Consider the following 12,858-nt stretch of genomic DNA (forward strand, 5'->3'; position numbering starts at 1 on the left):
CGTTGTTGCCCAAGTTGTTGGCAAACACGCCAGCAACAACGCCAGGCTCTCCTCTCTTCTCTGCTTGGGCGTTGTTGCCCAAGTTGTTGGCAAACACGCCAGCAACAATGCTGAGACCCCTTTTCTTCTTGGCTTGGGCGTTGTTGCCCACGTTGTTGGCAAACACGCCAGCAACAACGTGCCAACATCTCCCCTGGTAGCTTCCTGGCGTTGCCAACTTGGTCTTGGCGTTGGCAACGTGCAATGCATCTCCCCTGGTGGCTTCCTGGCGTTGCCAACTTGGTCTTGGCATTGGCAACGTGCAATGCATCTCCTGATGGCTTCCTGGCGATGCCAACTTGGTCCTCAAGTTGGCAACTTGCAATGCTCCATTTCCTTGCTTTTGGGGCTTAAGTTTCCCTCTGATTTGAGCTTCCATTCTTTGCCACATTATGAACTATTGTATATCGTTGGAAAGCTCTTGATGTCAGCTTCTCAACGCAATTGGAATCATGCCAATTGGATCCTTGTGGTTCAAGATATTCATCCTTGAAGAGGGGAAGGTCAGGCTGCCAATTCTGCTGATCATGCACTAGCACGTTGCCAACTTGGTTTCCAAGTTGCCAACGTGCTAATCTTCCTGGCAGCACCAATTTGGGCGTTGCCAACTTGAGGATCAAGTTGGCAACGTGCATCTCTTTCTTGCGAAGTTTTCCTTGCATCATTGTCTTCTTGCTTCATCACCTATCATCAACCAAAGAGCTTTTCTCAAAGTTTTGCCATCTCATGCATTAAATTTCAAGGAAATCATTCATCTCAACTTGCATATAAACTTTTTGAATCATTTGCATAGATTATGTCAAATTTCACTTAGTTCTTGGTTCATGAATGCATGGAGGAAAAACTCACAAAATTGCTCATTTATTTCAAAGAAAGTGAATGAAACTAAGCCAAAACTAACTAAACTAACTAGTTAAAATGGCAAATATGCAAACGCATCACAACACCAAACTTAAATCTTGCTTGTCCTCAAGCAAGAAAAGAATCATGCAATAGAGATTGACAATCCAAGGTTAGAAGAATAGCAAGTTAATGTTCATGGCAAGCTAGTTTTCTATACATGCTACAATCACAAAAGAAATGTAAACGATTGATGCTTCTATCTAGCTCACTTTATGAAATCTTTTTCTTATAATTCTTCCTTGAAACAAGCTTTTGATTTTCTTATTAGCTTCTCCTGGTGCTTTGCCCCATGAGTTAATAACAAAGCTACGATTCTAAATGCTTTGTTTTCAAGTATTACCACTTGATACATAAGCACCACAAGCATTTGAATTAGAGGACTTCATTAAGCTCATTTTTTTTTCTTTTCTTGACTTTCTAATCATTGATGCTCAGAACCTTGAGCTTTGAGGGAGTGCTTTTGCACTTGAGCTTAGCCTTGACTTCTAAGTGTTTTGTTTTCAAGCATTTGGCCTGATACATAAACACCACAAGTACTTAACAATGGACTTGTCATTGGTACTCAGAGCCTTCAGCTTTCTCATTCTTTCCCTTTTTCTTTTCTTGACTTTTTTGCTTTTTTCAAGGTTTTCATGATTTCAAAAGATTTCACAAAATGTCCTAGATGAAAACTTCAATTAAATCAAACCTAATGCAATTGAGCAACAATCAATCATACTAGCTTTCCAATACTTGTATGCACATACTAAATTCTTCTTTAAATCCTTGTTTGTTTAAGATCATGATACTTTATTGCTTTTGAATTCACAAAACTCAAGTTGGTAATCATAATGTCACAGCAGCATGTTGCAATTTAGAAATCAAACTATGCCTATTCATAACACACATGCATACAGAGAAAATAAGAAGACAGTCATGCAATTTAAGGTGCTGGAAATAAGTAAGAGGAGAAAGGAACTTTACCACCTTATAGTTCATCTTCATTATTGTTGTCCTTTTCCTCCTTTTCTTTCCCTTCCCACACCAAACTTAGAATGATTGCTTGTCCTCAAGCAACAATTAGAACCGTGGCTGTGGGGCTAAGATAGATCATGAATGTCTTACACAATGAAATGTTAGTGATACATGTGTTGAAGCAAGCAGAATTAAGAGTAACTATCAAGGCACAGAGAAACAAAGACATTATGATTGCAAAAATAAGATGGTGTGCATGATACATTGCATAAAAATATAAGTGGCACACCAAACTTAGTGTGACACTCTCACTTGGAATTGATGCAGGTATCCAGCAAGGATTTGAAGCAGATTTTTGTTGCATAGCAACACCAAACTTATAATGCAATCATATGTCAGTTTATTTGAATTAAAACTAAGCAAATGAAACTGTTGTATGTCAAATACAATCACCCAGCTAAGAATCTGTCATGAATGAGGATCTCTTGGTAATGTATTAACAAAAACAGTTAATAAGCAAACTAAATGAAAGCATTTAAAGAAAGAAAAATAACTAAAGCAAGTAGAATGAAAAAGTGTCGAATCAAAAGAGAAAAATAAAACTGCAGAGGCATTATGATTATGCAGACAAGTAGTGTTGCTTGAATAAATTGCATAGAAAATAAGTGGCACACCAAACTTAGAATCTTGGTGTGTCACTTTCATTTTTGATTTGATGCAATCATCCAAAAAAGATTGAAAACAATTTGTTGCAAGGCAACACCAAACTTAGAATGTAACCATATGCCAATTTATTGAATTTAAATAAAACAAAGAACGAAAACAAAGCAGAGAAGAGAAATTATACCGATGGTTGACATGTTGTTCACTTTCTTCCTCTTCTTCCAGTTTGTTAATAGGAATGACCTTAAGGGGGGAGAAGATTCAGCTATTGTCCCCTTTTTTGGTCTCCTCTCAGCAAGCCTCCTTTTGTACATAACTTGATTGAGCTTGCTTGCTGGATTAGGGGGAGGATTGCTTGTGGTTGACCCTTTTTTCTTCATGAATATTGTCCTTCGTAGCTTGGTCACAATCCTCTTCTTGGTGCTTTTGTTAATTGCCTTCACTTCCTTGAATCCAAGTCTTGGTGGTTGTGTGATTGTTGGAGTCTTCTTTTCATCAAAAGCCTCTTGAATTGGTGGTTCTATGAGCCCTTCCTTTTTGCACTTCTCTGTTTCAGTTGAGTGTGATTTCTCTTGAGTGTCTTCCTCATGTTCTTGCTCTTCCACTTCCTCTTTTACACTAAACATTTGCTTTAATAGCTCTTTCATGGAAGAGGTTTGTTGTTCTTCCCAAGATTTTTTCATCTCCTCTTCATATCTTTCAATCATGGATTCAATTGTTGAGCCTTTTTGTTTCAGGGAAGTTTGAGAGAGTTGTGAGTTTTCATGTTCCATTGTTACTTCAACTAACCTCTGTGGACTAGGAATTCTGTGCTCATATACCTCCACCACCTCATCCTTCATTGCAATTTCACTTGACACAGGAACCTTTTGTTCTTCTTTTTCCATTTCCTCACTCACAAATTGGTCTTCATCCTCACTGCTTGGCAACCCAAAGTGTTTCCTTATTTGCTCTAAGTGCCCATCTATTTTCTTGCAGATGATTTCTTGTCCTTCCAAGAGTTTTCTACTTTCCTCTTGAGTTTCTAGGGCACTTTGGAGGCATTGTTCTATTTGTAGCAAGAGAGGAGAAGGTTGGGGTAGATTTTGTGGATGTGTGGATGTTGTAGTGAAGTGTTGTTGCGGGATATGGAATGAATTATGTGAGTAATCAAATGTATTTTGTGGTTGATGAATTGAATTGTATGGATTTTGGAAAGAATTTTGTGTTGAGGCAAACTCAAGTGGTGAAGAATTTTGATATGAAAAATTTGGAGGTGAGGTTGGATAATTAAGAGGTGCTGGCTCTTGATGAATGGGATAAGAAACATTGAATTCTCCTTGGTTTTGTCCTTCCCAATCACAATTTGGATAGTTGTCCCCTTCATAGGAGTATGAATCATTTTGTGTTCTTGGGAAGTATCCCATTTGGTTTGATTGCTCAAACTCCATCATTCTTTGGTCTTGATTTTCCCAACCACAATTAGTATGGTAACTTGAATCATTTTGTGGTGGTGGAAAATACCCCATGTAACTTGCTTGATCATTATGTGACCTTGGGACATATCCCATTTGTGTTGATTGCTCATGATCCATCATTTCTTGTTGATATTCCCATCCACCATGAGGATAATGATATGAATCATTTTGTGGTGGTGGTTGGTATCCCATATGATTCTCTTGCTCATCTTGTGTCTCTGAAGCAAATCTCCATGAATTGGAGTGCTCAGAATTTGTATTTTCTTGGTGATATTCCCAGCCACCATTAGAGATTGGTGGTGATGGGTGATATCCCAGAAAGTTTGTTTGATCAAAAGATGAGATAAACTCCATTTAAGTTTTGTAAAACACAATCACCAAAGCAATTGAAATGCATGTCTCAGATGAGGATTTCTTAGTGAGACAATAACACAAACACCTTAGTATCAAAAAGAAAACAAAAAAAATTAAAAGAACTGTACAAAGCAAAAACAAAGAAAATGCTTAATCTAAACTACCATTCACTTAATCATTGTCAATCTTTTCCAATCCCCGGCAACGGCGCCAAAAACTTGATACGTAAAAATTAAGATTCACGTATAACCGCCAAGTATACCAGGTCGCATCAAGTAATAAAACTCACCAAGAGTGAGGTCGATCCCACGGAGATTGGTAGATTAAGCAACTTTAGTTAAATGGTAAATTTAGTCAAGCAAACATGGTTTTGATTTCATGAGATTTGATTCTTGAATGTAATTGCAAATAGTTAAAGATAAATTGCAAGAAAGTAAAGATTGCAGAAATTTAAAGTGCAAGAATTAAATAACAGAATGATAAATTGCAAGGATGTAGAAGGGAGTTGGGTAGTGGGTAATCAAAATAACTAAAGAACAAGGGAGATGAGAATTAATGGTGAAGAGATCATTAGAGATCAGAGATGTAAATTGTCATGAATTGACTTTGCTCATCTCCTTCTCAATCATGGGTATAGATCCATGGCGGATTGTGAATAATTGAGTCCCAATCTCTTGGCAACTCAATTTCTCTCAACACAATCAATTGCCACTCTCGTGATCTAATTGGTCATGAGAAGAGGTGAGGTTCAAATTTCTAATCCAAGGCCACACAACTTCCAGGATCTCAACTAAGGGAGGTTACATCTCACATACCAACCCAAAGTATATTAATCAAAGAAATTGTGAAAGGAGAACTCCAAACTGAATTGTATAGATTCTTTCTCAAGTTCACCACACAATTTATATAGATCCAATCCTTCTCTCGAATGTAATTGAATCTGTGAAGCACAAGAGTTTCCTCTTAGATAAACCACTTGAATTGAGAAGGAGACTATTTGTTGTCAACCCATTCAAATAAACAGAGCTCCTCCCCCTAATGAAAGTGGGGTTTAGTGAATCATAGCTCTCAATTCAACAACAAGTATAAAAGTAGATATTAAAAAGTGAGTAGTAAAGAAAATGAAGGATGAAGAAGAAGAAGTTCTTAGAAACTGAAATTCCAAATTGCTTCCGAAAGTAACTTTTACAAAATCTATCTAAAAGTTTCTAAAAAAATAAAAAAACTAAAAAGTGTAAAAAAATAAAAATCTAAGTGTGAAAAGTTCTGAAGCTCCCAAGCCCCCTCTCAAGTACAAAACTCTACTCTATTTATACTACTCCTAAAACTCATTTGGAGGTCTTCAATTGGATTAGCAATGTGGGCTTTTCCTTTGTTGAATTCTTGGTCCAATGGAGGAAGTATTCCCCTTTGAAGAGAGTGTAGAGAGCAAGAGCAAGTCCTCATCAATCTTGGCCCAATTGGGCGTTACTTGCAAACATGCCAGTTCACAGCACGTTGGCAACGTGCTATTTAATTTCCTGGGCACCAGGCTTGGGCTTTGACTCAGTTTTGATGCCCAAAGTTGCCTCTGGTTTGAGCTTCAATTTTGTGCTTCACTATAGACTATTATACATGGTTGGAAAGCTCTAAATGTCAGCTTTCCAACGCAACTGGAAGCACCTCAATTGGATCTTTGTAGCTCAAGTTATGTTCCATTGAAGAAGACATGGTCAGGCTGCCTGGGTTGGGCGTTTTTGCCAAACACGCCAGAGATAACGCCCAGTGTTTCTGAGGCTCTAAATGTAGCTGGCTCTTGAATCCTCAAATGAATTCCAATCCCATGCTATGATATATGGATGGAAAGCTCTTGATGTATATTTTCCAATGCAATTGGAAGCATCTCATTTGGAGTTCTCTAGCTCAAGATATAAGTCATTGAAGAGAGGGAGGTCAGGCTGCCTGGGCTGGGCGTTGTTGCCCAAGTTACTGGCAACAACGCCAGTGACAACGCCCACTGGAAGCTCCTGGGCGTTGGCAATGTGCTCTGGACGTTGGCAACGTGCTAGATGCTGCTCCTTTCTTCATTTTGGGCGTTGGCAACTTGGTTGGGCGTTGGCAACTTGGTGAACACGCCAGTGACCACGCTCTCAATGTCTGAGGCTCTAAATGAAGCCAACTTTTGAACCTTCAAATGAACTCCAATTTCATACTATAATATATGGTTGGAAAGATCTTGATGTCTACTTTCCAATGCCGCTGATTTCACTTCATTTGGAGTTTTCTAGCTCAAGATACACGTTCTTGAAGAGAGCATCATCAAGCTGCCTGGGCGTTGTTGCCCAAGTTGTTGGCAAACACGCCAGCAACAACGCCAGGCTCTCCTCTCTTCTCTGCTTGGGCGTTGTTGCCCAAGTTGTTGGCAAACACGCCAGCAACAATGCTGAGACCCCTTTTCTTCTTGGCTTGGGCGTTGTTGCCCACGTTGTTGGCAAACACGCCAGCAACAACGTGCCAACATCTCCCCTGGTAGCTTCCTGGCGTTGCCAACTTGGTCTTGGCGTTGGCAACGTGCAATGCATCTCCCCTGGTGGCTTCCTGGCGTTGCCAACTTGGTCTTGGCATTGGCAACGTGCAATGCATCTCCTGATGGCTTCCTGGCGTTGCCAACTTGGTCCTCAAGTTGGCAACTTGCAATGCTCCATTTCCTTGCCTTTGGGGCTTAAGTTTCCCTCTGATTTGAGCTTCCATTCCTTGCCACATTATGAACTATTGTATATCGTTGGAAAGCTCTTGATGTCAGCTTCTCAACGCAATTGGAATCATGCCAATTGGATCCTTGTGGTTCAAGATATTCATCCTTGAAGAGGGGAAGGTCAGGCTGCCAATTCTGCTGATCATGCACTAGCACGTTGCCAACTTGGTTTCCAAGTTGCCAACGTGCTAATCTTCCTGGCAGCACCAATTTGGGCGTTGCCAACTTGAGGATCAAGTTGGCAACGTGCATCTCTTTCTTGCTTCAAGTTTTCCTTGCATCATTCTCTTCTTGCTTCATCACCTATCATCAACCAAAGAGCTTTTCTCAAAGTTTTGCCATCTCATGCATTAAATTTCAAGGAAATCATTCATCTCAACTTGCATATAAACTTTTTGAATCATTTGCATAGATTATATCAAATTTCACTTAGTTCTTGGTTCATGAATGCATGGAGGAAAAACTCACAAAATTGCTCATTTATTTCAAAGAAAGTGAATGAAACTAAGCCAAAACTAACTAAACTAACTAGTTAAAATGGCAAATATGCAAACGCATCAGTTATTTACTACATATTGCTGGACTTTATTTCTTTATTATTTAAATAAAAAATATTTAATAATATAATTTAAAATTTCACAAATAAAAAATTTAGTTTTTTAAAATTTATAATTTTTTTAAAAATATTTTTTATTTCTTTATTCACCGGATAATGCTACACCTAGCAGTTGACTTTTTTTTGCTGCATTTGTTCCCAAATTAAGAATAAATTAATTTAAAAATTTAAAAATTTTAATATTTTTACTTTTTTGGATTTTTTGGAATTATTTATTTTTTTACAATTAGAAAAAAATTTTTATTTCAAAAAATTAAAAAAATAATAAATTTACAGATCTGTTGTTTACTAGATATTGCTTGACTTTATTTTTTATTATTTAAATAAAAAACATTTAATAATATAAATTAAAAATTCAAAAATTAAAAGATTTATTTTTTTAAATATTTTAATTTTATAAAAAATATTTTTTATTTTTTTATTCACCGGATAATGCTACACCTAGACAGTTGACTTTTTTTGCTGCACTTGTTCACAAGTTAAGAATAAATTAATTTAAAAATTTAAAAATTTTAATTTTTTTAATTTTTTGGATATTTTTGGAATTTTTTATTTTTTTACAATTAGAAAAAATATTTTTTATGTTTAAATATTAAAAAAATAATAAATTTACAGATCTGTTGTTTACTAGACATTGCTGGACTTTATTTTTTTATTATTTAAATAAAAAACATTTAATAATATAATTTAAAAATTCAAAAATAAGAAATTTAGTTTTTTAAAAATTTTTTATTTTTTATTCACCGGATAATGCTACACCTAAAGAGTTGACTTTTTCTGCTGCACTTGTTCAAAAATTAAGAATAAATTATTTTAAAAAATTTAAAATTAAAATTTTTTTGGATATTTTTGGAATTTTTTATTTTTTTACAATTAGAAAGAAATATTTTTTTAGTTTAAACATTAAAAAAATAATAAATTTACAAATATGTTGTTTACTAGATATTGCTGGACTTTATTTTTTTATTATTTAAATAAAAAATAGTTAATAATATAATTTAAAAATTCAAAAATAAAAAATTTAGTTTTTCAAAATTTTAATTTTTTTTAAAAATATTTTTATTTTTTTATTCACCAGATAATCCTACACCTAAACAGTTGACTTTTTTTGCTGCACTTGTTCACAAATTAAGAATAAATTAATTTAAAAAATTTAAAATTTTTTATTTTTTCGATATTTTTAGAATTTTTTATTTTTTTACAATTGGAAAAAAATATTTTTTTAGTTTAAATATTAAAAAAATAATAAATTTACTGATCTGTTATTTACTACATATTGCTGGACTTTATTTCTTTATTATTTAAATAAAAAATATTTAATAATATAATTTAAAATTTCACAAATAAAAAATTTAGTTTTTTAAAATTTATAATTTTTTTAAAAATATTTTTTATTTCTTTATTCACCGGATAATGCTACACCTAGCAGTTGACTTTTTTTTGCTGCATTTGTTCCCAAATTAAGAATAAATTAATTTAAAAATTTAAAAATTTTAATATTTTTACTTTTTTGGATTTTTTGGAATTATTTATTTTTTTACAATTAGAAAAAAAATTTTTATTTCAAAAAATTAAAAAAAATAATAAATTTACAGATCTGTTGTTTACTAGATATTGCTTGACTTTATTTTTTATTATTTAAATAAAAAACATTTAATAATATAAATTAAAAATTCAAAAATTAAAAGATTTATTTTTTTAAATATTTTAATTTTATTAAAAATATTTTTTATTTTTTTATTCACCGGATAATGCTACACCTAGACAGTTGACGTTTTTTGCTGCACTTGTTCACAAGTTAAGAATAAATTAATTTAAAAATTTAAAAATTTTAATTTTTTTAATTTTTTGGATATTTTTGGAATTTTTTATTTTTTTACAATTAGAAAAAATATTTTTTATGTTTAAATATTAAAAAAATAATAAATTTACAGATCTGTTGTTTACTAGACACTGCTGGACTTTATTTTTTTATTATTTAAATAAAAAACATTTAATAATATAATTTAAAAATTCAAAAATAAGAAATTTAGTTTTTTAAAATTTTTTATTTTTTATTCACCGGATAATGCTACACCTAAAGAGTTGACTTTTTCTGCTGCACTTGTTCACAAATTAAGAATAAATTATTTTAAAAAATTTAAAATTAAAATTTTTTTGGATATTTTTGGAATTTTTTATTTTTTTACAATTAGAAAGAAATATTTTTTTAGTTTAAACATTAAAAAAATAATAAATTTACAAATATGTTGTTTACTAGATATTGCTGGACTTTATTTTTTTATTATTTAAATAAAAAATAGTTAATAATATAATTTAAAAATTCAAAAATAAAAAATTTAGTTTTTCAAAATTTTAATTTTTTTTTAAAAATATTTTTTATTTTTTTATTCACCAGATAATCCTACACCTAAACAGTTGATTTTTTTGCTGCACTTGTTCACAAATTAAGAATAAATTAATTTAAAAAATTTAAAATTTTTTATTTTTTCGATATTTTTAGAATTTTTTATTTTTTTACAATTGGAAAAAAATATTTTTTAGTTTAAATATTAAAAAAAATAATAAATTTACTGATCTGTTATTTACTACATATTGCTGGACTTTATTTCTTTATTATTTAAATAAAAAATATTTAATAATATAATTTAAAATTTCACAAATAAAAAATTTAGTTTTTTAAAATTTTTAATTTTTTTAAAAATATTTTTTATTTTTTTATTCACCGGATAATGCTACACCTAGCAGTTGACTTTTTTTGCTGCATTTGTTCCCAAATTAAGAATAAATTAATTTAAAAATTTAAAAATTTTAATATTTTTACTTTTTTGGATTTTTTGGAATTATTTATTTTTTTACAATTAGAAAAAATTTTTATTTTAAAAATTAAAAAAATAATAAATTTACAGATCTGTTGTTTACTAGATATTGCTTGACTTTATTTTTTATTATTTAAATAAAAAACATTTAATAATATAAATTAAAAATTCAAAAATAAAAGATTTATTTTTTTAAATATTTTAATTTTATTAAAAATATTTTTTATTTTTTTATTCACCGGATAATGCTACACCTAGACAGTTGACGTTTTTTGCTGCACTTGTTCACAAGTTAAGAATAAATTAATTTAAAAATTTAAAAATTTTAATTTTTTTAATTTTTTGATATTTTTGGAATTTTTTATTTTTTTCAATTAGAAAAAATATTTTTTATGTTTAAATATTAAAAAAATAATAAATTTACAGATCTGTTGTTTACTAGACATTGCTGGACTTTATTTTTTTATTATTTAAATAAAAAACATTTAATAATATAATTTAAAAATTCAAAAATAAGAAATTTAGTTTTTTAAAAATTTTTTATTTTTTATTCACCGGATAATGCTACACCTAAAGAGTTGACTTTTTTTGCTGCACTTGTTCACAAATTAAGAATAAATTATTTTAAAAAATTTAAAATTAAAAATTTTTTTCGATATTTTTGGAATTTTTTATTTTTTCACAATTAGAAAGAAATATCTTTTTAGTTTAATTATTAAAAAATATAATAAATTTGCAAATATGTTGTTTACTAGATATTGTTGGACTTTATTTTTTTATTATTTAAATAAAAAATAGTTAATAATATAATTTAAAAATTCAAAAATAAAAAATTTAGTTTTTCTAAATTTTTAATTTTTTTAAAAATATTTTTTATTTTTTTATTCACCAGATAATCCTACACCTAAACAGTTGACTTTTTTTGCTGCACTTGTTCACAAATTAAGAATAAATTAATTTAAAAAATTTAAAATTTTTTATTTTTTTGATATTTTTAGAATTTTTTATTTTTTTACAATTGGAAAAAAATATTTTTTTTTTAGTTTAAATATTAAAAAAAATAATAAATTTACTGATCTGTTATTTACTACATATTGCTGGACTTTATTTCTTTATTATTTAAATAAAAAATATTTAATAATATAATTTAAAATTTCACAAATAAAATATTTAGTTTTTTAAAATTTATAATTTTTTTAAAAATATTTTTTATTTCTTTATTCACCGGATAATGCTACACCTAGCAGTTGACTTTTTTTGCTGCATTTGTTCCCAAATTAAGAATAAATTAATTTAAAAATTTAAAAATTTTAATATTTTTACTTTTTTGGATTTTTTGGAATTATTTATTTTTTTACAATTAGGAAAAAAATTTTATTTTAAAAATTAAAAAAATAATAAATTTACAAATCTGTTGTTTACTAGATATTGCTTGACTTTATTTTTTATTATTTAAATAAAAAACATTTAATAATATAAATTAAAAATTCAAAAATAAAAGATTTATTTTTTTAAATATTTTAATTTTATTAAAAATATTTTTTATTTTTTTATTCACCGGATAATGCTACACCTAAAGAGTTGACGTTTTTTGCTGCACTTGTTCACAAGTTAAGAATAAAATAATTTAAAAATTTAAAAATTTTAATTTTTTTACCTTTTTGGATATTTTTGGAATTTTTTATTTTTTACAATTAGAAAAAATATTTTTTATGTTTAAATATTAAAAAATAATAAATTTACAGATCTGTTGTTTACTAGGCATTGCTGGACTTTATTTTTTATTATTTAAATAAAAAACATTTAATAATATAATTTAAAAATTCAAAAATAAGAAATTTAGTTTTTTAAAAATTTTTTATTTTTTATTCACCGGATAATGCTACACCTAAAGAGTTGACTTTTTTTGCTGCACTTGTTCACAAATTAAGAATAAATTATTTTAAAAAATTTAAAATTAAAATTTTTTTCGATATTTTCGGAATTTTTTATTTTTTCACAATTAGAAAGAAATATTTTTTTAGTTTAAATATTAAAAAATATAATAAATTTGCAAATATGTTGTTTACTAGATATTGTTGGACTTTATTTTTTATTATTTAAATAAAAAATAGTTAACAATATAATTTAAAAATTCAAAAATAAAAAATTTAGTTTTTCTAAATTTTTAATTTTTTTAAAAATATTTTTTATTTTTTTATTCACCGGATAATCCTACACCTAAACAGTTGACTTTTTTTACTGCACTTGTTCACAAATTAAGAATAAATTAATTTAAAAAATTTAAAATTTTTTATTTTTTCGATATTTTTAGAATTT

This window comes from Arachis hypogaea, chromosome 10, assembly GCF_003086295.3.
Source record: "Arachis hypogaea cultivar Tifrunner chromosome 10, arahy.Tifrunner.gnm2.J5K5, whole genome shotgun sequence".
Taxonomy (NCBI): domain Eukaryota; kingdom Viridiplantae; phylum Streptophyta; class Magnoliopsida; order Fabales; family Fabaceae; genus Arachis; species Arachis hypogaea.